General features: G+C 42.2%; 1 long non-coding RNA gene and 1 pseudogene across 1 annotated transcript; both read right to left on the minus strand.

Moving 5' to 3' along the window:
- Positions 1-3,096: 3,096 nt before the first annotated feature.
- On the minus strand, positions 3,097-3,191 carry LOC120869660 (annotated as a pseudogene).
- A 9,178-nt stretch (positions 3,192-12,369) lies between these two features.
- LOC120869173 lies at positions 12,370-17,552 on the minus strand. Its single transcript, XR_005722455.1, has 3 exons — positions 17,412-17,552; positions 16,538-16,739; positions 12,370-16,453 (listed from the first exon to the last, which is right to left on the minus strand). It is a non-coding gene; the product is annotated as an uncharacterized LOC120869173 (long non-coding RNA).
- Between the last annotated feature and the right edge of the window lie 8,371 nt (positions 17,553-25,923).

The following is a 25,923-nucleotide window of genomic DNA, read 5'->3' on the forward strand; positions in this document are numbered from 1 at the left end:
ATACATTCATTTGAGTAGTGGAGTCAAACGGCTATTGTGTTTGTTTTTTTTTTTCTGTAATGTGAGTAAAAAAAATTAATAGGATTTAGGGATTAGCTTGAATGTCTTCTTTTATGTGACCTAGATAATATAGTGCCTTATTATGACTGCATTCCTGACAATAAAGTATACAGTGTTTTCCAATGAGTTAAAACAATAGCTATATAAATACAAAACATATTATTCATGTCTGTTGTATATCTAGTCATCCATTATTAATATTAATCATCTTTGCTTTCTTACAGGGAGCTTAAAGTCCCATGTATTTTACAATCAAAACTGTCAAGAATTATAACACTACTCTATGTGATCTCTATAAAATGAAATATAAATGCCAATCAAAGAGGCCATTGGTTGCTTCATTTATATTTAAAGTGCTTCTGCCCATAAATTACATTAATAGTTTGTATTCTCCTTACCTTGTCTCAGAAGGAGCTCAAGGTATGTTTGACCCTTTCATTCTTATAACCTTTGCTTGGGGAGAAAGCCACCCTGGCAAGCCCTGGGCTCCCCTTTGCCTCATACACACCCAATAAGGAAAACAGGGCCCTCTCTGCCTCTTTCCTGTACATTCTCAGATTCAAGATCCTGATTCAAGAGGGAGCAATGTGTGACTCAGGGGACACATCTATGTCACCACCACAATCCTCTCCACCAAATCAGAGCTGTTTGGGGCCATATTTATTGTTTCCCTTTTCTTTGGCAGAGAAGAAAAATTGATAAACACACAACATCCATTGAAATATCATCAACCCATCTCAGAGTGGACTCCTTTTGAACTCCTGGAATAATATAATAGATGATGGAGTCCAGGGTATTCCAGCCTAATACCAACTTGTGTTCTTTAGTGAATGCTATTTGAGCAAAATTCAAGGATATATTCAACTTAGAGCATCTTTTCAGTTCAGTTCAGTTCAGTTGCTCAGTCGTGTCCGACTCTTTGTGACCCCATGAACCGCAGCACGCCAGGCCTCCCTGTCCATCACCAACTCCCAGAGTCCACCCAAACCTGTGTCCATTGAGTCGGTGATGCCATCCAACCATCTCATCCTCTGTCATCCCCTTCTCCTCCTGCCCTCAATCTTTCCCAGCATCAGGGTCTTTTCCAATGAGTCAGCTCTTTGCATCAGGTGGCCAAAGTATTGGAGTTTCAGCTTCAACATCAGTCCTTCCAATGAACACCCAGGACTGATCTTTAGGATGGACTGGTTGGATCTTCTTGCAGTCCAAGGGACTCTCAAGAGTCTTCTCCAACACCACAGTTCAAAACCATCAATTATTTTGTGCTCAGCTTTCTTTATAGTCCAACTCTCACATCCATACATGACCACTGGAAAAACCATAGCCTTGACTAGACTGACCTTTGTTGGCAAAGTAATGTGTCTGCTTTTTAATGTCTCTGCTGTCTAGGTTGGTTATAACTTTCCTTCCAAGAAGTAAGCATCTTTTAATTTCATGGCTGCAATCACCATCTGCAGTGATTTTGGAGCCCAGAAAAATAAAGTCGGCCACTGTTCCCACTGTTTCCCCATCTATTTGCCATGAATTTGATGGAACTGGATGCCATGATCTTAGTTGAGTTTTAAGCCAACTTTTCACTCTCCTCTTCCACTTTCATCAAGAGGCTCTTTAGTTCTTCACTTTCTGCCAAAAAGGTGGTGTCATCTGCATATTTGAGGTTATTGATATTTCTCCTGGCATCCATTACTAATCCATTTTGAAATGTTACTACTCTAGGCACCTCCAGAGAATGCACTAACAAGCACAAGGCAGTGAAACAAGAGAGGTCATTCCTCAAAGACAGCAAAAGCACCCAATCGACTGCCTGATAATACATGAAGTAAGTGTCTTCCTGCTTTCTTCCCGTTTCTTAAGACATCTATTATCTGAATTGTGAACACTGAACCACGCTGGGGGAAAGCCACCTTCCACCCGACCTATAGGTCAATCCCTTCAGATGACAAACGACAGAGGGAAGATCAGGCCGGGGCTCAGAGGTTCACTGTCAGAGCCCTGCCGATTCTCCTGGGCATCCCCCACCATTTCTCCTCTTTCTCTTCTGATAACTCCCTGGCTCTAATTGGAGGCAGGAGCAGCACTGTTAGTACACAATTTAATATCAATACTGGCTGGCACTGTTCTCTTGTAGATGAGGAGAGATTCCTGGCACTGTACTTGAGACCAAAGGAAATGAGAAGCAATAATCACTACTGCCTTGTCTTATGTTTTATGAGGGTAGTTGTTCACTAATTTACTCAAACAAACATTTACTGAGTCCATACTATGTGCCAGGCACTCTTCCAGCTTGGGAAAAAGAGCAATGAACAAAACAGTCAGAAACCCCTCCCTTAATGGAAGTTTAAAATGTAAGGAGAGGAACAGTACAAAAATTGAATAAATAAGTAAAACATACAGTACATAAATGGTGTTGTGTTCTACTGAGGAAAAGAAAGCAGGGGATGGATTAGGACATGGGTTTTCATTGGCACCGGACACTCAGGGAAGACCATGCAGTGGAGAAAATATTTGGGTCAAGCACCCAAGGTGTTGATGAAGTGAGGCATGTGCTTGTCCAGGGGAAGAGCAGTATATTAATAAACAGAAAGCAAACGCCGAGCACTGAGACGGAACATATCTGGCATGGTGCAGGAACAGACCAGGTTTGGTAGGCCTCAGTAGGGAGGGGCCAACACCAAGGCTCTCACGAGCACAGAGCTGGCCATTTGTCCAGAGGGGCCATGATTAGGGATGTATATGACCCCACGGTCATCTGGGATGAACCACTCTGCCACCACATTTTCACATTCTTTCACGTTAAACTCAGTAATCCCCTACTTCTTTGAGATGTGGCTCTTCTGGTGGCCAGGTAACTTGAACTTGACCCTGCAAAGGGACTCAATCATGTGCTCCTTGTTCTGCAGCTTGGTGCGGACGGATGTTACTAACCAACCACTGTGGCCCCTGGGGGCTTTACAAAGGCACTGCACAAACCTGTCTCCAGTCTAGAATGGAGACAGCACCCCAGTCACAGGCCAGTCATGAACGTCCACTGGAAAGAACCGTCTCCAGGGTTCCTTAGCACAACCTGCACAGGCAAAATATACCACCAAGGAGGCTGCTGTTTGCAGCCATTGCAAACAGCGTCCCCACAGCCCAGGTTTGATATTCCAAAGATGGCCACCGTGACAGTCCCCTCCCACAGGACCTTCCAGAGCCTTGATATTTCTGTCCATTAACAGTCTTTGTCTCCTCCCCGTGAACCCAAATTAGCTTTTGTGATTGCCCTGACTTGTAGCTTATGGCTTGTCTGACAGAAGTGATGCTAGGTGACTTCCAGGCTTGGGCATAAAAGGCAGAACAGCTTCTGCTGAGCTCTCTTTCTTGGATGTTGGAAACAGTTCCAGCCACCATGATGTGAGGAAGCCTGGCCACAGGAAGCCCGGCCACCGGAAGCTGAGCATCCAGTGGACAGCACAGCCCAGGTGAGGAGTGGAAGCAGCTACTCCAGACCCAGAGCCGAGCCCCTCACCTCACCCTGTGAACAGCAGCGCTGAACCTTCTCCAAGGACCCCAGAGCAAACTGCAGGGCTGTGAGCAAAATGAATGATTGTTGTCATTTTCAACCATTTTGTTTTGGGGTAGTCAGGGGGCTGGGTGGCCAAAGTGAAGTAGGCAGTGGATTAGGATACAGTTAAGGGACGGAATGGGCCAGTCTTTGGGGGCTTTATACACACCATGGCAAATGCTTTGCCTTTCACTCTAACGGGAAAGCCACCAGGCTGACACACAGATGCTGGTCACTGTCTCTGTCCTCGATGTCATCAAGAAGACAATGTCCAGTGGGTACACAGCTCCTTCCTTCGGACAGAGAGTCCTCCCAAGAGAAGGAGCCTTCCTTTTGCAGGCAATATTTTGCACTCACAGTGACAAACTCACTCAGAGATGGATCTGACCTTCCCATTTCCTGTCACAAAATTGCAATAGTTGCCTCTATGGTAAGCACCAACCCTCTGTGTCACTGGGAGACTTCAACCTCAAAACCCATTTAGGTTTTAGCCAACTTAGACCCATAGATGCCCAAATGGGCTGAGACAAAGGGTGCTTCCCACTGTGGCTTCTGGAGGTTGTTCTCTCTCTGGCTCAATAAGCCTCTCCATCAGCTGACTTTGGAGGACTGCAGCGTGGCCCACCTGGCATGGAGACATTTGCTTCATCATGTGGGAGGGCAGGTAAGTGCAGTCCCAGCAACAGAGTATTTTTCAATGCTGAAAGGCTCAGAAAGATGAGCACTGCAAGAAACCATCCCTCTTTAAAAAACTGAAGTACAATTGATTTACAATATTGTGTTAGTTTCATAAAAGAATTCATCCTTGCTGACATCTTCAACAAGTTAATGCACCCATGTGAGGAGCAGTATGTGCTGTCTTTGGGGCTGATTTTATAAGCTTGCTCAGTTTGGTAAGTTTGTAAAATTGACCAGCCTCCCCAAAATGGGGCAGGTGAAACCCCAGGATGATGGCAGCCATGATCAGTCTGGAGACTTAGTGCCTACCACTCCTGAGTCACACAGGGGCTAGGATCCTGGCTGGCCCAGCCTGGGACAATGCTGAGAATTCTTTATTGAGCTCCAGAATGAGCCAAAATAAACTCTCTTCTACTGAGCTGTTGAGTTTGAGGCAACTGCTAAGAGTGATCAGTTTCCACACATTACGTTCTGTTCCTGGGCAGATTCAAAGGGAACATTTGGGTAGGTGGATGAGCAACAAGATTCAACAAAAACACCCTTAAGATTAGGCTAGTCAGGAAGAAATAACTTCTGTTCTTGTCATTTTATTTTGTGTTAACCAGTTCATTCAATGGTAGTTTGTGAGATGCTGAATAGTATTTTGGGTAAATGTCTGAGAGAGTTGCCTTGAGAACCTTAATATTCTCAACCACACTGGCATGAAGGAAGGTTGTACTGCCACTGAGAGACATGCCAGACAATTAGAAGAATGATGACAAACATTTCAGCTTGGGATTTGCTCCCATAAATTTGAGGTCATATCATTTCATCAGAGGGATGTTAAGCCTTTCTTAAGACAACCCAGCCAAAGAAAGCGAGAACTAGAGGGTCCCTTCCAGATGTCCTCCCCATTTCACAGGTGAGAATCCTGAGTCCTTAGTTAAGGTCCTTAGCTGTTTGGAGGTCAATAGTTGTACAGTTTAAGTCCTAGGATTTGGGCCCTTTAATGTTACTGCAGTTGCTGATAGCAGAAGACAGTTACTCCAACATCATGCAGCATCAGCACCTGGTATACAAAAGGCAACACATAATGGTGTCCTCCCCACATAAGGCTGTGAGATCTTTGATGGCAGGGTTAGGTCTTGTTTATGCTCAACTCTCCAGTGCCTCCCCACAATATGGGATCCTTTGTAATAAATAAGTGGACAAACATTGGATTCCTGACACACTCAAAATGTTAATTTTTTGTTGTGTCTTATTGCTGGAATACCAATTTATTAAGTATTCATTGCCCACTCTTTCTCATTCATTCAGCAGATGTGGCTTAGCATCTTCTATGTGCTCAGTGAGGTGGACACGGTGAGCAAAGCAGATGGAACCCCTGGTCTTGTGGAGCTGACACGCCTATGACTGTGTTCAGCCATAGCTGAGCAGCCAAATGGTCAACCTGCCTTGACACACCAGATTCACAGTCAATCAGATGGGCCAGCTTAGATACTTTAAAAAGCTAGACAGCTGTTCAAGACAGAATGGTGTCATTGGGTTCAGATAATAAGTTTTATGGCTGTTCAAAGGATGGAAGGATTGGTGTAGCCAAAACAGTTTTAGGAGACCCCCCAAAGACAGTTTAGAGTAGTTTCTTAAGAATATGGTAGGATTCAAAAGATAGGGAGAAGAGAAAGCGGATGGCATGCCAGGGAGGTGAAGGAAGAGACAAGAACAACATGAGTGTGATTAATGGGCCAAGGATGATTCTAGTCCAGCCAGATTCTCGATTAGAGGAAGCGAAACTGAGAAATGTCGGGCCAGATGGTGAAGGCACCAGTGAGAGGAAAACCCAAAGAAAAAAGAATTTCTTTAATATGCACTTTGAAAACTGGCTGGGGAGTGAATGACAGGTCTTCTGCAGGTATATAATCTACTTCACTGTGTTTCTATCCTGGCTGAAGGTACAGGAAATTACTCTTCCATTATCTTTCCATCCTCTTCAGAGCAACACCACTTCAGGTAAGGAAACCTGCAAAACTACAGTAATTAGAATGGATTGTCAAAACATAAGACATCAAATGTCCACTTTCTTAGAACATACCCCAGATGTTCATACTTCATAATTAATACTCCACAGCTAATACTTTAGAAAATAGATTTCAAGTATGTGCTTTCACTTGTCCATCTATTTGTGGATCTACTGTCTGTATTTCGAGTCCAGAGCACAAATATAATAGAAGTGAATTAGACATTTAAAAGTAGAGATAGGTACATATTTTATGTAAATATACATATGCCATAGCTATAGGCCAAACTTCAACTACTATAATGAAGAGGTATAGAATGGGGGGGGGGGTTATGGCAGGGCGGGGGTTGGGGGGGCAATGGACAGATCTGTGATGAAATATCAAATTCTTAAATTAACCACTTTGACAAATCAGTTGTCCTCCCATAAAGTTATGGGTTCTATCTAATTAACAGATCCAGCACACTCTTGGCCTCAATTATTGGCTTCCTTACAAGGAAACATACATGGCCCTCAAACATTCTGTTCTCCTCCTGCTCTGACTCCAGGCCAGCTCTGTGACTTGTGTTGGCCAACAGAACATGTTAGCGTGAAGCCCTATTAGTTCTGAGCCTGGAACTCGAGGGATTTGTGTATTTCTGCTCTGTTTCTTGGATCTCTGGCAAGCCACGATCTGAACACACCAGAGGAGGAGAGACCCCATGGAGCAGAGCTCAATTGTCCAGCCTTGGCTCCCTTAGATCAGTCAGCGGCCAGCAGACCCTCAGCCATGTGAGAACCTGGCCAAGATTATCAGAACCACCTCAAGACACAGCTGGCCCCCAGATGCATGAGTAAGCACAGCCTATATCAGAAACACCATCCAGCCGATCCTCAGACTCAGAAGGTCTAGTAACAAAAGTCTTGTTTTAGTCCACTGAGCTTTAAGTGGACTGTTGAGTAGTAATAAGTCTCTGATAAAGACTAGTTCCTGGCTGTACATAAGAGCCTCCCAAGAGTTTTAAAAATATACCAATCACTTTTCTTTATGCTGAAATTCTGTTTAATCCACCTAGATATTCTTTTATTTTGTTCTATTTAAGTTTCCCGGGTTTCTAATAAGCAGCCAGAGTCAAAATGACCTGGCTAGAAATTTGCTTCCTCCAACTTCTCCAAATATTAAAAATCCAGGTGAGTAGGTCTTTCTTCTCTTGGGTCTGGATGATACTAAAGTGTGTTTGCTCTTGCACATGGTATCACTGAGAACAAGGCAAATCTGTCTTCCTACATGCAGAATGGTCCTCTACATGTCCATCAGTCTGTACAGGTGAGAAGACAGTGATTTTTGTCCAGTATCCAGGACTATCACTTATGGGATGGTTGAGAGAATTCATCCCCCAGAGGCAGCCCCTACCTTCCCTTTGGAAGCTGGTTTAAACAGATATAAACATTTTTGCTATTGTACCTAATATTTAGATCAGGCTGTGAATCTGGCAAAACGAGGTACAAAGGGAAGGTAACAGCTGTAGATCACTGGGGAGTATGGGAGGGACTGTTAGACAGTTTTTATGTTCTAATTAAGGATGCATCAGAGAATTGCTCTGTGACATTATGTGACCAACCGGGAGGAGGGAGCTTGATAGAGAGTATTTTATTTGAGTAAGATGGCATCATCGACTCAGTGGACATGACTTTCTCAGAACAAACTCTGGGAGATAGTGAAGGACAGGGGACCCAGGTGTGCTGCAGTCCATGGGGTTGCAGAGTCTGACAACACTGAGTGACTGAACAACAACAAGATCCACGTGGCAGATCCCTTGGTGCCTCCCTTCCCTGGGTGGGTGTGCCCCTCCCCAGCTGCGGCACTGTTGGCTGCCAGTGACTCACACCTGCCCCCTTCGGCAGAGAATGGCCTGCACTAGCCAGAAGCTGCCTGCCCGGAAATACCTGAGAGGTTGCGGCCGCTCCCTTCTGACCCTGGGGCAACCCACAGCTGGCTAAGGACACAGGGTCCAGAAGCTTCTTCAGGCAGAACAGCCCTCGCAGGCCGTTTGCTTTCTGGAACCCCCCCTGGGGTCAGCTGAGGCTCGGTCTTCATGGAAAGCCTGCATCGATGACTTCTCTTGCCCCATCCTTCCTTTCTCTCGTTGTTCTTTCTCCCTCAAAAAGTCACCTGTCCCATAATCCTTTTCTCAGCTCAGCTTCTAGGGATCCCAGCTGAAGAACATCTTGTTGTGAGTGGCTCAGTCATGTCAGACTCTTTGTGACCCCATGGACTGCAGTACGCCAGGCTTCCTGGTCCTTCATTGTCTCCCTGAGTTTGCTCAAACCCATGTCCATTGTGTCGGTGATGTCATCCAACCATCTCATCCCCTGTCATCCCCTTCTCCTCCTGCCTTGGATCTTTCCCAGCATCAGGGGCTTTTCCAGTGAGTCAACTCTTCACATCAGGTGGTGAAAATATTGGAGCTTCAGCATCAGTCCTTCCAATGAATATTCAGTTTGATTTCCTTTAGGGTTGACTGGTTTGATCTTGCAGTCCAAGGGACTCTCAAGAGTCTTCTCCAATGCCACAGTTCAAAAGTACATCTGCTTCCCTGAAAAGTCTCTAGCTGCCCATCAGAAGGGGGCTATCAGTATCCATCTAACTCTCTTCCCTCCCATTGGTTCCAAGTATCTACACTCTAAATATCAGCTTCTCAAGTCACATATCTCACTCTGAACACTAGCTTCTCAAGTCACAGGGATGGTGCTGCATGGCCATTTTCTTCAGTACCTTAAAAGGTCTCTTTTTCTACTAACCCTTCTCTGACTTCATGCATCCCAAGAAACCTCCATCTTGTGCAGGACTCTGGTGACATATCTCTGCCTTATTGTTCCACATTTTTCTAGAAAACACTCAAGGTTAAAATGGAGCTCTATTTCCTCCAGGAAAACTTCTCCCCAATTCCAGCCCTCACTTAAAGTCTGTGTAGGCTATTTCGCTCCTGAAAGAACTCTCTATGTGCTGGCTTTAAGCACAAAATGTGCCTTCCTCTTTGGTTTTATTCATTTGTCTTGTCTTTCCAGCAAATCGGAAGGTCCTCAGTTAGAGGGAATGTATCTTTCTTATAATTTCATATGCCATAGTACCTTGTTTTGCAGATATATATTCACTGATTAGCTAAAAAATGAAAAGCCTACAATTACACTTATGTTCCATAGTGCAAGGTGTGCATCTAACCTTACTACAAGAGCATAGAAAAGGTTAACTACATAGTTGGGAGCTGCCATTTCAGAATATCACATCTTTAAGAACTATATTCTGTATAATAAGAGCCCAATAGTCGGAAATGCCAAAATGCCAATTTCCCAGTTAATTGTGAGGATAGACACATTTTTTTTCTCCCTTGCAAAATTTGCCGCTGTTTCACATAATGACTTTAACTGTAATGGAAATGAGGCTGGACAAATCAATTTTTAGCCCTTAGCAAGTTAAGTTTGTCAATACAGAATGTAAACAGCAATAGAGATTGGTAGATAACACTATCATTTTAATCTAATATTATAATAACTCTCCTTTCTCTTTCCCAATTAAATTCAAAATCTTTTTTAATTAAGACGATTTATACCACTAGAATAAAGGCCATTTTTAGACCATGTACTCTAAGCCTTCATTATGCAAAATGATTTAAAATTTCAATTTAAATTTTGTAAGTAACAAAATATACAAATGGAGCCCACATATCAAAAGGGAGCTTTAAATTCTTCCCCCAATTTCCATGCTATAGATTTTAAATCATGGCAATACATTTCAATGAGTATTTTAACCTTAAATTTAAGTGCATTTATTAGAAATGAAGACATGTTACATGAATGAAAGGGTAAAAAGGTAACTGAGTTGTACTCATCTGAAGGTCAGTCTTCCACCTGAAAGCTCAGCTATTTGGAAACCAGAAGATACAGTGAGCAGCCCAAAGTCAGTTTACAAAATGATAGAGATTGAGAGAGAGGAAAGGAGGAAAGCAGGGGAAGGAAGGATGGAGGCAGGGAAGAAGGCAGGGAGGAAAGTTAAAATGAAGTAAAGAGAGAGAGGCAGGAAAGAGGGAAAAATAAGTAAAGATGGAGTCACTCTGGGTTGTTGAAACAACTGTGATAAAGTACAAATGCTGAAAGTCATGGTTTAACAGCTGGGTCCTCAGTTCACCCTGAGCCTATTGACATATATTGCATAGGGTTGTTCCATCCTTGGTTATCTAATTTACCAGCCTCTGCAGATTAAAATCAGCACTTTGGTAAGGGAAGAGAGCTGCAGGAGGCTAGCTACCTATAAAGTCATAACCGGAAGCCAGAGAAAGAAAAACACAGCAGGAAACAGAAAGTGCTGTTTGTTATGGTAGTTGTGAATCATCAAGAAAAGACAAGTTTAGTTCTGGATTTTTGTGTTGAAAGGCACAGAAGTGAGTAATATGTGTTTGCAAGACTTTCAACAAACGCTTCAAAAATCTGTCACGCTCTATAAGGAAAAGCTGTGAAAATCTGAAACATTCATGAATGTTTAGAGCGACCTTGAATCTATGGGTCAGTTTCCAGTTCAGGTACTCTGACCTAGGTTTCTCATAAACTGAAAATATGTCCCCCAAATAGACTTCCTATTAGAACCAAGGAGGTTTACTTGCGGACTTCAGTGGCAGTCCAGTGGTGAAGACTTCGCCTTCCAATGCAGGTGGTGCCATCCCTGGTGGGGGAGCCAGGATCCCACATGCCTCAGGGCCAAAAAAAAAAAAAAAAACATAAAACAGAAGCAATATTGTAACAAATTCAGTAGAGACTAAAAATAGTCCACATCAGAAAATCTTTTTTAAAAAAGTATTTTTGCTTGGAAGATAGGATGACTAAAATTATTATGAATAACACATTACTCAAGGTGGAAGGGGCAGCAAAAGATACAATATGAGGAAAACTAACCAAAAGAAGGAAATAGCAATCTACTCCAGTACTCCTGCCTGGAAAATTTCATGGGAGGAGGAGCCTAGTAGGCTATAGTCCACGGGGTCACAAAGAGTCAGACACGACTGAGTGACTTCACTTTCACTTTTCACTTTTTCAAGGTCACAAGAAAGATATGGTTGCATCTTCGGTCAGTCAATGTGGGTGACGTGAGGACCTCAGAAGCAGTTGGGCTGAACTGAGAAAAATAGAAAAAGAAATAGATTCTTACCCCAACTTAAACCCAAGAACTATCTATCTAAATTGAATTAGTTTGTCTTAGGTCTCCCTAATCTAAATGATCATAGTCTCTAAAATAATAGAACTCTGCTCTCCATCCATCCATGACCCATCAACTGTAGCCATGCCACAGGTGGAAAAGAAGGAAACAGTGGCTACAACCTGAACAAAAGCCCTTTTAAAGATACGAAGGCATTGGAGTGCTTGGTAAGGCTGTAGCTAAATGGGGGAGTACAAGCAGGGCAGGTAAGAGTTACAGGTGTGTGTGCTGTGGTATGGCTCTGAGGGTCACTAAGCAGATAGGTTTTGCTGGATTTGGTACCAGATGGAACAGAAGCCAAAGGGTAAGAGATGAGAGCAAGTAGCCACTGAGCCTCCAGCTTGGCTGCCTGGGCCTGGGATAAAAGCACTGTTAGTAGACACAGGAAGGGAAGATCAGGTGGCAGTGCTGAGAGCAGTCTACACAGGAGACTCTGGTAGGTGTATTCAGGAGAACCCTCCGGAAGGCAGTTTGAAAAATCAGTGTCAAGCTCTTGGGAAAGGCCTCGAACTGGGTATCATTGCCTAGATGTGATCAACTGAGTTCCATCCAGTGCAGGGTGACTTCAAGAATGGTCAACAGACCAGCGGCAGAATCTGCAAGAAGATAAAAAATGTACTTTTTCTCTTTTTTATTGAACTATAGTTGATTTACAGTGTTGTGTTAGTTTTAGGTATATAGCAAAGTAATTCAGTTATATATCCATGTGTAAATATACATACATACATACATATATATATACACACACACACACGTACACATACACACATATATACATCTCCTTTTTCAGATTACTTTCCATTATAGGTTACAAGATATTGAGTATAGTTCCCTGTGCTTTACAACAGGTCCTTGTTGTTTACTTATCTTACATATACTAGTGTATATATGTTAACCCCAAACTCATAATTCATCTCTCCCCCCCTCCCCAGAAATGCACTTTCTTAAGCTGCACCTCAGATCCACTGAGTCAGAATCTCTGAGATGTATTTTAGCAAACTCTGCAGATGATTTTTTATGCACTAAAGTTTGAAAAGCACTGGATGAGAAGAGTGGATGAGATCATGGAAGGAGAAAATATACATCTGAAAGGAAAGAAAGTTTGCACATTAGACAATTCCTTTAAGCAGCTGAAAAGCAGGAAAAAAAACAAACAAAAGGCCACGCCTCCCCTAATAAAAACACCATAGAAAGACTTTCAAAGGAGCATGAGAAAAATTATGATGCATTTCAATACAAAAATCAAGGAAAGGTAAAATGATATGTGCACTTATTTTTGGCCCTCTGATATACTGTTAAACTCTGAGTGATGGGACCAGTTAGGGGTATGGTAATATCTACAGTCAATAGCTCCTAGAATAATCTATTTATTGTTGACAAATCAAGCCTTTCCTATACTAAATAGGGCTGTGGTCACTTTTGGATAAAATGCACTCACTGATGGTTTTTATAGCACTAAGAATGGTGATATTCTAGCAGAGTAGGAGATTTTTCAGCTGCATTTGGCTTTTCTGCCAAGAACATGTGTCTTTAATCCCATGCTCAAATAGACAAATCATTCATCTAAGAAGCTGTAGCACAGTAAACACAGGAAATTTGCAGTGGGTCCCCGAAGGAAGAAACAAAAGAGCTGACTGATCTTGCTCACCTGTAATTTATCAATTTTATGATTTCTCACACAAATATTGAATTAGAGCATTTTAATAACTTTCCTTGAGCAAATGAATTTCTCTCAAATGTTGACTCATAACAGGCATAGAACAAGTTCTCTGTGGTCCCTGATGCTGAAAGAAAATTACTTCCAGCAATTATAGCTCAGTTAATGATAGCATTTAGTGGACACACCATCATCCGAGCAATGACAAAGCCATCCAGAAAGTACTTGTTTCACAGAGCTCTGGACTAGACTCAGCTCCTAATTCCGGAGTGAAGGTGCCTGGCTTTTGTACAAGTCTGTGGCTGGCATCCTTGAGGCCAACAATTGGCTTCCCTAAACTGATGTGGTTAGGGGACATGTCAGTAGGGTGGGCGGCCAAGCTGAGTTTATTTTTACTTCACTACAGACATTTTTCATTTCCATTCAATGGCTGAAGAGGTCTTTGTTCACTGAATGAATCCTTTCTTGCAGCCCCTGTGCTCACTGGCTTCACGTCATAATTAGACATACTGTGATTGGTAAAAGTAGATAGCATGCTGATGCTAATAATGTACACAAAAAAAAGAGAGAGATACTGATAGACAAATTCAAATTCAACACTCACTGTATGACCTTGGCTGAGTCACTTATCTAGAGAAGCCTCAGTTTCTTGATCTGAAAAATGGGAATAAAAATTCCATTTCCAAACAAGAGTGTTTTATGGATTAAGCGAGATGTTGTGTATATAATGCTTAGTATTCAATAAAGGATAGACTTGTATTATCTAGTACAGAGTCCATATGTTACTGTGCAAATGGCATAATTGGAAATATGGCTCTGGATCCAAATTCTGTCTCTTCCACTTATGGGTCAGGATTTCTTGGTTAAGTTTCTTGACTGTCTGGTTTCCCTTCTATTCACTGGCAAAATGAAGGGGATGAGTTGTAATATTTTTAAATTCCTTTCATCTCACAAATTTCATACACCCAGGCCCTGGTGGCTCAGATTATAAAGAATCTGCCTGCAAAGCAAGAGACAAGGGTTCAACTCCTGGGTCGGGAAGATCCCCTGGAGAAGAAAATGGCAGCCCACTCCAGTATTCTTCCTTGGAAAATCCCATGGATGGAGGAGCCTGGCTGGTAACAGTCCATGGGGTCGCAAAGAGTCGGATACGACTGAGCAACTAACACTTTTACTTTCAGGTACCTTTACCAATTGCCCTGAGACATTCCTATGTTCAAAATTAATAATAAAACGGGCTCTAATGTACAAATCATATAAAAGAGATTTTATAGATATGCCTCCATTTCTCTGAATTTCCAAAGTAAGCTATTTGAAATAATACATCCAAACAGAAAAATTAAAAATTAAAAATTTCACAAAATGTAACCATGTTATCACCACCCAAATCAAGGACTAGAACTTAACCTGCACCCCAGAGCCTCAGACCACTATATTCTGTGAAAGAATATCTATGAACTACATACAAGGAACAGTATGTAGCCCTTCTAATGAAAACAAAAACAATGCCAACCACCATCAAAATTAAGTTTTAAAAAGAGCCAGGTGGATATATAAAGTATTTGAGATGAGAATAATTAAAAGCTGAATCAAGATAAGTAATCTCAACATTAAAATCTAACACTAACTTCTAACATCTTAATTATGTCCATACAAACTTGGTCAGTAGAAAAAATCCAAATGTAATATACTATTCAGAAGAAGCCAGATTTCTTTAGATGATCATTCCCAGCCCTGGTTTCTGAGGTCTCTCCCCTGAGCCTTCTGGGGCTCTAGACAATTGCTTGAATTTTTACAGTTTGCTTCTCAGATTTGCAGTGCTTTTCCCTGGCTGTTGGTAGAGAGAGTTTCAATACAGGCAGACCTGTGTACATTTGGAAATGGCAGTCAGCATGCTGAAATGTAGCTTCCCTCTGGCCGCATCATTAAATATACCTATCTGCTGAGTTCCAGAGAATAATTCTGTATGCATGCACACTTTTCCTTCTACCATATACTAGCTTTAAACATCAGTAGGCTCCATTAAAGTCACAATAATATTCTCCCAAGCTTGACATCTAAAGCCATGTGTAAGAGAAATTATTTCATAGGAAGTGCAAACTCCCTTGCTTTTTACTTTTGCTTTAGCTTAAAAAAATTTTTTTAAAGAGAGAGAAACTTTTAGATGATATTGACAATTTGAAAAAGATTATGGGTTCTCTGAGAATTGTCATTTCTTTGAATTTTGGACAGAAAAGGTGAAATACTTTTGATTTTATTTATTGTGCTCAATCACATTGGTGCCACTGCCAGAGCTAGAATAACTCAGGGAACTCAGAACAGAGGAAGAGAGGAAGGAAGAGGAGAAAGGGAAGTGAAAGGAGGAAGAATTCAAATAGGGATGTTTGCAGGGGCCAGTGCAGGGCTTCATGGCCCCGGGGAGGCCATGAAATAATTCATCATTTGAATTATTATCCAATATATTTTCATTCCCAGTGACTCTCACACCCCCTCCCGCCAATTTCCCTCCCACTGATGCTGAGGTTTTCTTTGTTTGGGGTGGAGCAGAGTCCAGGGAAGAATAAAGAACTCAGTCCTCAGGTTCAGATGCCAAAGTTGGCTCAGAAAGCCCATTTCAGAGAGAAAAAAAAGATTAGTTATTAAAACCAAAGCTTTCATTTGCAAACCCAGAGAAGTTATTTACATATGTGTGTATATGCATATATATATATATATATATATATATATGAAAGCTTGGCAGGCTCAAGGAGAAAAAGGAATATTTTTACTTTTGTTTGTTTTGCTAAGCAAAAGCTAGAGAAATTGGGAGGATTCAGAATCGGGTGTGAGTGACTTGGGGCATTTCCTGGACTGAAAGGAGCCTTCCTGGGCTGGGGGCGGGTGGAAGATGCAGAGGCAGCCTGTCGACAGAGGAGAGGTGCCTGGGTTCCCATGTGCCTGGGATGAGGCTTTCCTAGGGGCTCCCACAATTTGTAGGGATGACAGGCAAGCCCTGTTCAAGCAGAAAGATCGAGAGTTCCCACCTCAACCTATGTCCACTCCCCGTATACATGGCACAAGGAGGTCCAGAAAGTCCTGAGAGTGGAATAGGACCCCAACCCTCAAAGAAGCGCACAAGGCAGACGCTCCCCTGAAGAAGTGCCCGGGGGCAGACAGGAGCAGTGGCCCCGGAGCCGGGGCTGTGGGGCGGAGGTGGGGATAGTCGGTGGGCACTGGAGGACAAGCACGGATGGCATCCGTTCTTCTCATTCCGGATGCACAGCCGCCTCGAAACGAAGCGAGGAAGGAGCCCTGTGGAGGCAGACAACAGCCATGCTGAGGAAGGAGTGCCCTCAAGAGTCGAAATCACCTTCATATTTGCCTCACCGAGGTTACATGTGAACCCTGAGGGCCAGAGTCATCTTCGACGCGGGTGAGGGCGCACTGGGGAGCGAGTTGACTTCAATTTACAGATAAAAAGTTGTGCTTCCGCGTTTCTGCCCCCAGTGTGTCCACCTCACAGGAACTTCAGGAGCCTCTTCCGTTCCAGGGGAGACTGTTGCTTCTTCCTATCTCTGCCTTCCTGGCATAGGCTCCCCTGTGAGGTAAGAAGGTTCCACGTTGGTAACTAAGCAGTGGGTAGGCTAATCCGCCCTTCAGCAGGGGCAGCGGGTGGTGGGGGGGGGGTCAGTCCCGACACCCACAGGAGAGCATCCGTACAGCCTGGAAGCAGGCAGGCCTGTCGCCCAGCCCTCCTGCTAACAGCTGATGATGTTCAGGGAGGCCCGCTGGTGACGCACCTGTACGCCAGTAGCCTGCAGTGTCTCCCTGAATTCTACTCTCCATCGCACCTCTGGAGGCTGAGCCGGAAAGAAATGACGTCTCCCTCCCCCTGGTTGGTCCCCCCTTGCACCTTTTCTCAGCAAAGCTTGAGCCCAGGGAAATGACTGACGTAGGAGAAGTTTTGCTCTGAAGCCACCTCTACAGTCTGTGGAGAAGCTCCCAGTCAAGTGTTCTTTGGCTAGCTTTTCAGAGTCCTTCCCAAAGCGTAGCCAAGACCAACAGCATCACATAGAAGCTGGTTAGGATGCAAATTTTTGAGGCCCCATTGACTGAGGAGAAAACTCTGGGGTAGGAATTTGTTTGAACAACTGCCCACTCCCACCCCCAGCCTATGCAAGTTAACTCTGAAATGCACTGTCTTCAGAGACTTAAGTGGTCCCTCTGTGTTGAACTACACTAAAGAGTGAAGGTACTTCCGGATACAAACCTGAAGGTCCTCTGGAGCGCCAGCCTCGAACAGTATCTCAGGAAGCCATCATCAGTCCTCCAGCAGGAATATCAGTTCATTAACAGAAATTGAACTTCTGAAAGTGAAAGAGGAGAGTGAAAAAGTTGGCTTAAAACTCAACATTCAGAAAACTAAGATCATGGCATCTGGTCCCATCACTTCTGGCAAATGGATGGGGAAACAGTGGAAACAGTGACAGACTTTATTTTGGGGCTCCAAAATCACTGCAGATGGTGACTACAGCCATGAAATTAAAAGATACTTGGTCCTTGGAAGAAACGTTATGACCAACCTAGACAGCATATTAAAAAGCAGAGACATTATTTTGCCAACAAAGGTCCATCTAGTCAAAGCTTTGGTTTTACCAGTAGTCATGTATGGATGTAAGAGTTGGACTATAAAGAAAGCTGAGTGCCAAAGAATTGATGCTTTTGAACTGTGGTGTTGGAGGAGACTCCTTGAACAGCAAGGAGATTCAACCAGTTCCTCCTAAAGGAAATCAGTCCTGAATATTCATTGGAAGGACTGATGCTGAAGCTGAAACTCCAACACTTCGGCCACCTGATGCAAAAAATTGGCTCATTTGACAAGACCCTGATGCTGGGAAAGATTGAAGGCGGGAGGAGAAAGGGACGACAGAGGATGAGATGGTTGGATGGCATCACTGACTCAATGGACATGAGTTTGAGTAAACTCCAGGCATTGATGATGGACAGGGAAGCCTGGAGTACTGCAGTCCATGGGGTCGCAGAGTCAGACACAACTGAGTGACTGAACTGAACTGAACCATGCTTGTAACTCTAAATTCTCTGTGTGTGGCCCTAAATCTCACTGCTATGGCTTTATAATGAAGACATAGAGGGGGCAAAATTTGTGAGCCATTTCAATGCAGCCCACTGCCTAAACGTTTAATCCAGATAAGAGGTAACCTACCAGGGCTCAGGAACATTGTCCAGCTGCCCCTGCTTTATTGCAAAAAATATTCCTGTCCACAAGGTAATCTTATCTTGAAATGCCTCTTGTTTCTTGGGCCAGCTGTGGCAGACTAAATATTAGAATAACCTGAGAATCTATTGTAAAAGAACTAGTATACCAAAAGATTCTTATTTAACTCATCTGGGGTGAGTCCTGGGCTCAGTATTTTTCTAAATTTGCCCAGTGATTCTAATATGTAGCTTGAGTTGTACCTAGGGTCTTGGCTAAACCAACAGACCCAGAAATGTCAAGTCTCCCTGGTTGAAACTTTGTGGATTGTTTAAAGGTATAAAGGAGAAGGAAAGGCAGATGGATGTGTCAGGCACATTACAAATATTAGCTCACTGGACTTTACAAATAACACTGAGAAGGTGTCAGTAGAATTTTAACCAGTGATGGAAACTAAGCAAGTGTGGAGCCAGGATTTAAGGTCTTAGTTGAAAACCTGTATCTTATTTGCTAAATGCAGAAACTAAGTGATACAAATGAATATATATATAATATATATACACACACACACACATATATATATATATGTATGTATATATATATATACACACCAGAATATCATGAGCTAAACCAAGATGTTTAGCTTGAGACATCACAGTACACAGATTCCATATTGGTTCATAGTATAATCAACACACAAAATACCAGACTGAAGGGGATTCCTTGGGCTCTTCTTACCAGCTTTGCAAGATGTACATTTTCTCTCCAACCTGTCTTCTCAGGTGTTGCTCTGGGGGGTGCCTAACCAGTGATGTATGTGTAGACTTGCAGTACCACTTGGAGGCTTGCAGTACCACTGTACAGCAATCTTGTTGTGAAACAAAAACGGTGGTAGGGTAGAGCATTTCTCTATGCAGCTGGGTGATATGACACCCATGTCAACTTCTTCAACCCTGGGTGTCTCCCTGGGACAATGAGAAGGCAGTATTGTTCTCAAAAAGAACATACACTCTCCCTCAAACCTGCCTGGTGTCCCACAACTCCTCTACTCATTATAGGACTTTGGACAGACACTTAACCTCCCCATACCTCCAATAAAGTGAAAGTGAAAGCATTAGTTGTTCACTTGTGTCTGACTCCTTGTGGCCCCATGGACTGTAGTCCACCAGGTTCCTCTGTCCAACTCCAGGCAAGGATGCTGGGATAAGTGGTCATTTCCTTCTCCTGGGGTCTTCCCAACTCAGGGATTGAATCTGGGTCTCCTTCATTGCAGCCAGATTCTTTACCATCTGAGCCACCAGGGAAGCCCCACGGCTCAGACAACCGATCTGTAAAATGGAGGAAAGCACCTTGAGATGCCACCTCCTTGCCTGGCTGTTGTCAAGACTGTAATGATGTGCACGAAGCATGGAACGCAATGCTGATGGTATAACTTATTATTGTTTCATGACTTAAAACAGCCTTCTGCCCTCTTCCTCCTTTACTAACATTGAAACCTACATCCATCAGCATGGACTCTTCCTGATAACCCCTCTTCCCTGCAAAGCTCCAGGAGCCATGTTTACCACTAGTATACTATGGAACGTGTTACTGAAACAGCCCAATAAACTGAAGTGAGCAAAGTTGTCACAGAGCTGCCTTAGTCACTTTGAATAGGAGCTCCCCGAGGACAGGGACTATCTTGGCACCCATTAACTTCTCAGCATCTAGCCCAATGTCTGCTCAAAAAAGATTCTCAATGAATATTTGTACAATCTGTAAACAAAGCATAAATATTCAGGCATGGCCAATCTAGAATGGTTGGTGTTTTCTTCAAACCCGCAAAATCTCACTATTGGGTCTCTGGCTGGAATAGAGGTATCACTGCTCTTCATTTTCTCTGCAGCTCCTTATCCATCCTGGACTCATCAATTTGGACCCCTGGTGGATGTTTCCTACCTCATAACTAAGATAAGACAAACTCTCAGCTCCTATAACCCACCATGTTCAGTTCAGTCTCTCAGTCATGTCTGACTCTTTGCCACCCCATGGACTGCAGCATGCCAGGCTTCCCTGTCCATCACCAACTCCCAGAGCTTGCTCAAACTCAGGGCCATTGAGTCAGTGATGACATCCAAACATCTCATCCTCTGCCATCCCCTTCTCCTCCTGCCTTAAAGCTTTACCAACATCAGGGTCTTTTCCAATGAGTCAGGTCTTCACATCAGGTAGTCAAAGTATTGGAGCTTCAACTTCAATATCAGTCCTTCCAATAAATATTCAGGACTGATCTTCTTTAGGACTGACTGGTTTGATCTCCTTTCAGTCCAAGGGTCTCTCAAGAGTCTTCTGCAAAACCACAGTTCAAAAGCATCAATTCTTCAGCTCTCAGCTCTTTATGGTCCAACTCTCACATTCATACATGACTACTACAAAAACTGTAGCTTTGACTAGATGGACCTTTGTCAGTAAAGTAATGTCTCTGTTTTTTTAATCTGCTGTCAAGGTTTGTCATAGATTTTCTTCCAAGGAACAAGTGTCTTTTAGTTTCATGGCTGCAGTCACCATCTGTAGTGATTCTGGAGCCCAAGAAAATAAAGTATCTCACTGTTTCTATTTTTTCCCCATCATTTGCCATGAAGTCATGGGACTAGATGCCATGATCTTCAGTTTTTGAATGTTGAGTTTTAAGCCAACTCTTTCACCCTCCTCTTTCACTTTCATGAAGAGGCTCTTTAGTTCCTTCTTGCTTTCTGCCATAAGTGTGGTGTCATCTGTATATCTGAGGTTATTGATATTTCTCCTGGCAATCTTGATTCCAGCTTGTGCTTCATACAGTCTGGCATTTCACATGTTGTACTCTGCATATAAGTTAAATAAGCAGGGTGACGACATACAGCCTTGATGTACTCCTTTCCCAGTTTGGAACTAGTCTGTTGTTCCATGTTCAGTTCTAACTGCTGCTTCTTGACCTGCATACAGATTTTTCAGGAGGCAGGTAACATGGTCTGGTATTCCTATCTCTTTAAGAATTTTTCACAGTTTCTCGTGATCCACACAGTCAAAGGCTTTAGTGTAGTCAATGAAGCAGAATTAGATTTTTTTTCTGGAATTCTCTTTCTTTTTCTATGATCCAACAGATGTTGGCAATTTGATCTCTGGTTCCTCTGCCTTTTCTAAATCCAGCTTGAACATCTGGAAGTTCACAGTTCACGTATTGCTGAAGCCTGGCTTGGAGAATTTTGAGCATTATTTTGCTAGCATGTGAGATGAGTGCAATTGTGCAGTAGTTTGAACATTCTTTGGCATTACTTTTCTTTGGGATTGGAATGAAAACTGACCTTTTCCAGTCCTGTGGCCACTGCTGAGTTTTCCAATTTGCTGGCATATTGAACGCAGCACTTTCAGAGCATCATCTGTCAGGATTTGAAATAGTTCAGTTGAAATTCCATCACCTCCACTAGCGTTGTTTGTAGTGATACTTCCTAAGGCCCACTTGACTTTGCATTCCAGGATGTCTGACTCTAGGTGAGTAACCATACCATCGTGGTTATCTGGGTCATGCAGATCTTTTTTGTATAGTTCTTCTGTGCATTCTTGCCACCTCTTCTTAATATCTTCTGCTTCTTTTAAGTCCATACCATTTCTGTCCTTCATTGTGCCCATCTTTGCATGAAATGTTTCCTTGGTATCTCCAATTTTCTTGAAGAGATTTCTAGTCTTTCCCACTCTACTGTTTCCCTCAATTTCTTTGCATTGATCACTGAGGAAGGCTTTCTTATCTCTCCTTTTTCTTTGAAACTGCATTCAGATGGATTTATCTTTATTTTCTCCTTTACCTTTCACTTCTCTTTTTTTCTCAGCTATTTGTAAGGCCTCCTCAGACAACCATTTTGCCTTTTTGCATTTCTTTTTCTTGGGGATGGTTTTGATCATAGCCTCCTGTAAGATGTTACAAACCTCTGTCTATAGTTCCTTAGGCACTCTATCTGTCAGATCTAATCCCTTGAATCTATTTGTTACTTCCACTGTATAATCATAAGGGATTTGATCTAGGTCATGCCTGAATGGTTTAGTGGTTTTTCCCTACTGTCTTCAATTTAAGTCTGAATTTGGCAATAAAGAGTTCATGATCTGAGTCACAGTTAGCTCCTGGTCTTGTTTTTGCTGACTGTATTGAGCTTCTCCATCTTCAGCTACAAAGAATATAACCCCCAAACTCCCCTGCAAATACCTTGGGCAAGGTAATTCTCACATAATGCAATGGAAGAATATCTGAGAGAGGGATTAGAAAAGTGAAGACTTTTTCACCTCAATAAAAAGAGCTGCAAGGATGAAACACTATTTTTCTTCAGTTGGATATGGTCATGGCTACCTGTGATACCTGGAACAGTAGCAGCCATCTTGCAACCATGAGGAGAGAGAGCTAATGAACCAATCTAATACGGTGAAAGTGGGAAGCAGAAAGAGAGATCCTTGATGCAAGCACTGAGCCACTGTTCCAACCCTGGAACCCCCTTTTGTTATGCTTGTTGCTATGTGAAATAATAAACATTGTTCAAGTTACTTTTAGGTGGCTGTTATGTTACTTGTAGCTGAACTGTCCTATTTGACACACCAGGAAATAAGATGTGAGAAGCTAATTACCAAAAAGATCACACTGCAATTAGCAAAAGAAAGGAACTAATAGTAGAAGGAAGTAACATATTAACCCATCATGAGCAACACACTCTATTAATAGCATTATATGAAATATACCACTTAATCCTCACCAAAACATTAGGAGAATATTATGGATAGCTTATTTCATAAAAGAAAACTCAAAAGAGGTTAAGTAATTTAAGGTCAAGTGGAAAGTGACAGTTTTGGAATTTCAACCCAAATTGTTGGGACTCCAGTGACAGGAAGGGTCTGCCATGCCACGTGCATGAAGAATTCGTATCCATTAGCTCATCCTTTTGTATGACTGTGTTCCTCAGATCTTTCCCTGTGAAATTATTTTGATAGGGAAAATGTAAGGCATCAGGCTAGGCAATGTTGCTGCCAGCAAGATATGGAGGGTGTGGAGTAAAGGGATGAGAGTAGACTACAGAAAGCTACCTGGGACGACTTCAAATTGTACACAGAGCAGACCCAGATGAGCACTGCTCTCTGGCTGGAAAAAAAATACACATATGTACATACACATTTCAGTATTTTGCAGGGGCTTCCCAGGTGGCAGGCTGTCTTTATTAAATATAAATTACTTAATATATTTATGGCATAATTAAGGAAAATTTTCACAAATGAATTGAATCTGTTTTCAGCTGGATAACAGTATATCTAATTACTTTTGTTAGATTTTGGAAATTTCAATACACTCTCATTGTATTTCTAATGATAGAAGATTCATCTCAGCTCATAGTGTATACATCTCATTATTCACCACACACTTATATTCTGGTAAATGAACTTGTTCATTATACACTGTAATCTTTTTGCTGCATGAGGTTTCCATTTTTGAAAGCCATGTAATCACTTCATTGTGGTGTTGGCAATTGTCATTATATAATATATATAATTTCAAAAGGATGCAATTTAAGGATTTTTATCTTGCAGCATAAATATATGCATGACACGTAGTACAAATAAACTTACTCCAGATGGTTGTTTAAAAGAGATAAATCAAATTTCCCAGTAATCACAAACTAAATTTTCAACCAAATATAGTTTTTCTGCTGATTAAAATGGTTAAACATGCAAGTCACTCCAAACATAATAAATATGGCAAAGTTAGGTAGGTTGTGATACAGCAAAATTAGATTTTCTTGCTATTTTAAGAGTTCTTTGGGGACTACTCAAAATGAGGATCCACTCACCAGAAAAAGTCCAGATTTTAAGTTCAGTTCTGCCATATTTCAAAAGATGTACAAAGTCAGCATGCTTGGGTTTCAGGGGAAAAGAAGTGAATGTAGCACATTTAATCCACCAGGATGAATTTGGCAATACTTTGTCCTTGCATAGCACCTTCAAGCTGTATTTACAAGCCTTTCAAACTAAGGCAAAAACAGAACTCTACAGAAAATGTTCACTAGAAAAAACATACTGGCGCAGTAAAACAAATAACCCTCAAAGGCAGAGAACAGCATGTGGATGGTGTCCCCCAGCCTTGCATTGTTACAATAGCCCCGGCCTCTGGGCATTAACAAAATGCTTAGTTCTCTCTGCTGTTGCTAGTGACCTTCCCGCTTTCAGCAGCTAGTAAAATTAAAACTCTTCTAAATAATTCTCATGTGCGCAGACTGTAAAGTACATGTAAATTAAAGTAATACATTACCCCAAACTTCAGCTTCTTTAGACAGCTGCCCGCTAGCCCCACCTTTACAAGTATTCTTCCCCTGCTCTGTGGGTGAACCCCTAGTTGGGGTTCACAGAAACCCACCTTTTCATCCCATCACCCATCACACAACTGACTTGTCCGGCCACCCGGTTTGTGTGCAGTCCTGACTTCCCTCAATGCCCATGCCCATTGACATGGTTCAAGGCTCAATAAGCTTGTATAAAATCTTTTTGATCAATGAGAAAGAATGACAAAAGTACCAATGGATAAAAAAAACTTAATGTTCATAAAAAGAGAGTGGGTACCCCATAAACATAAGAAGGAAAAAGAAACGCATTTCAGCAGTGATTAAATAAATGCAAATAAAAATAAATAGTTGTAATTTTTAAGAAGTGTGAGATGGACTGAGGTTTTTATGTTTTTGTTTTTTTGTTTTAATACTGTTCCACTTTGGAAATGACGAAGAGAAATGCATGTCTTCAACTATGGCTGCTTATGGTAGTGTGAATTGGTACCACAACTGAAAATGAGGCACTCACCAACTGAACCAAGAGCTCCCCTTCCACAACTAATCCTCTACAGCTAACTCATGATGGAGTTACACACTGCCATGAACACCCACCCTAAGTCACAGGGCCCCATTAGTTCAAAAAACCTGGCTAAATTTTGATCATTAATCAATTAGTCCAAACCAGAAACACTGGGGACATTAAAAATTCTCAGTTTACCAGTAACTTTAGTCAATGCCAAATTACACCATCTGGTACTTAATATATTCATTAATCCTCATATTTGATTCTAGTACAAGAAGCATATTCAATCAATTTCTCACATCATACCTAATAGGTATTGTAATAGCATGCATATTCTGCATAGGAGGGGTTTATTCCCCCACTGATGCCTTATAAATGTTTGCCCATGACTTTCATTCATGCCTAACAAGGTCACTTTTCATCTCCAACACACGAGGAAAGAAGACTAGAATCCTCTGACTTTCTGTGCAGATAGCTAAAGCAAATTCACAGTGTACCCATCACTAAGGTAGGATATAAATACTCATTAGATAATCCCCACTAACAAGTCCAGAAGTAAATATGATCAGTGTATCACATCCAAAACACCTGCAGAGGTCCACCAACCTCAGCCCAGGTCTGCTAAGGAAACACCATCGTTTGCAATATATTATTCCCTTTCACTGGCATCTCTGTCTAGGTGAGTCCTTTAAATTGAACAGAAGCAGGATGTGTGAGTTGCTTGGTTACAGGAAAT

Source organism: Oryx dammah, unplaced genomic scaffold, assembly GCF_014754425.2.
Source record: "Oryx dammah isolate SB20612 unplaced genomic scaffold, SCBI_Odam_1.1 HiC_scaffold_10, whole genome shotgun sequence".
Lineage (NCBI taxonomy): Eukaryota > Metazoa > Chordata > Mammalia > Artiodactyla > Bovidae > Oryx > Oryx dammah.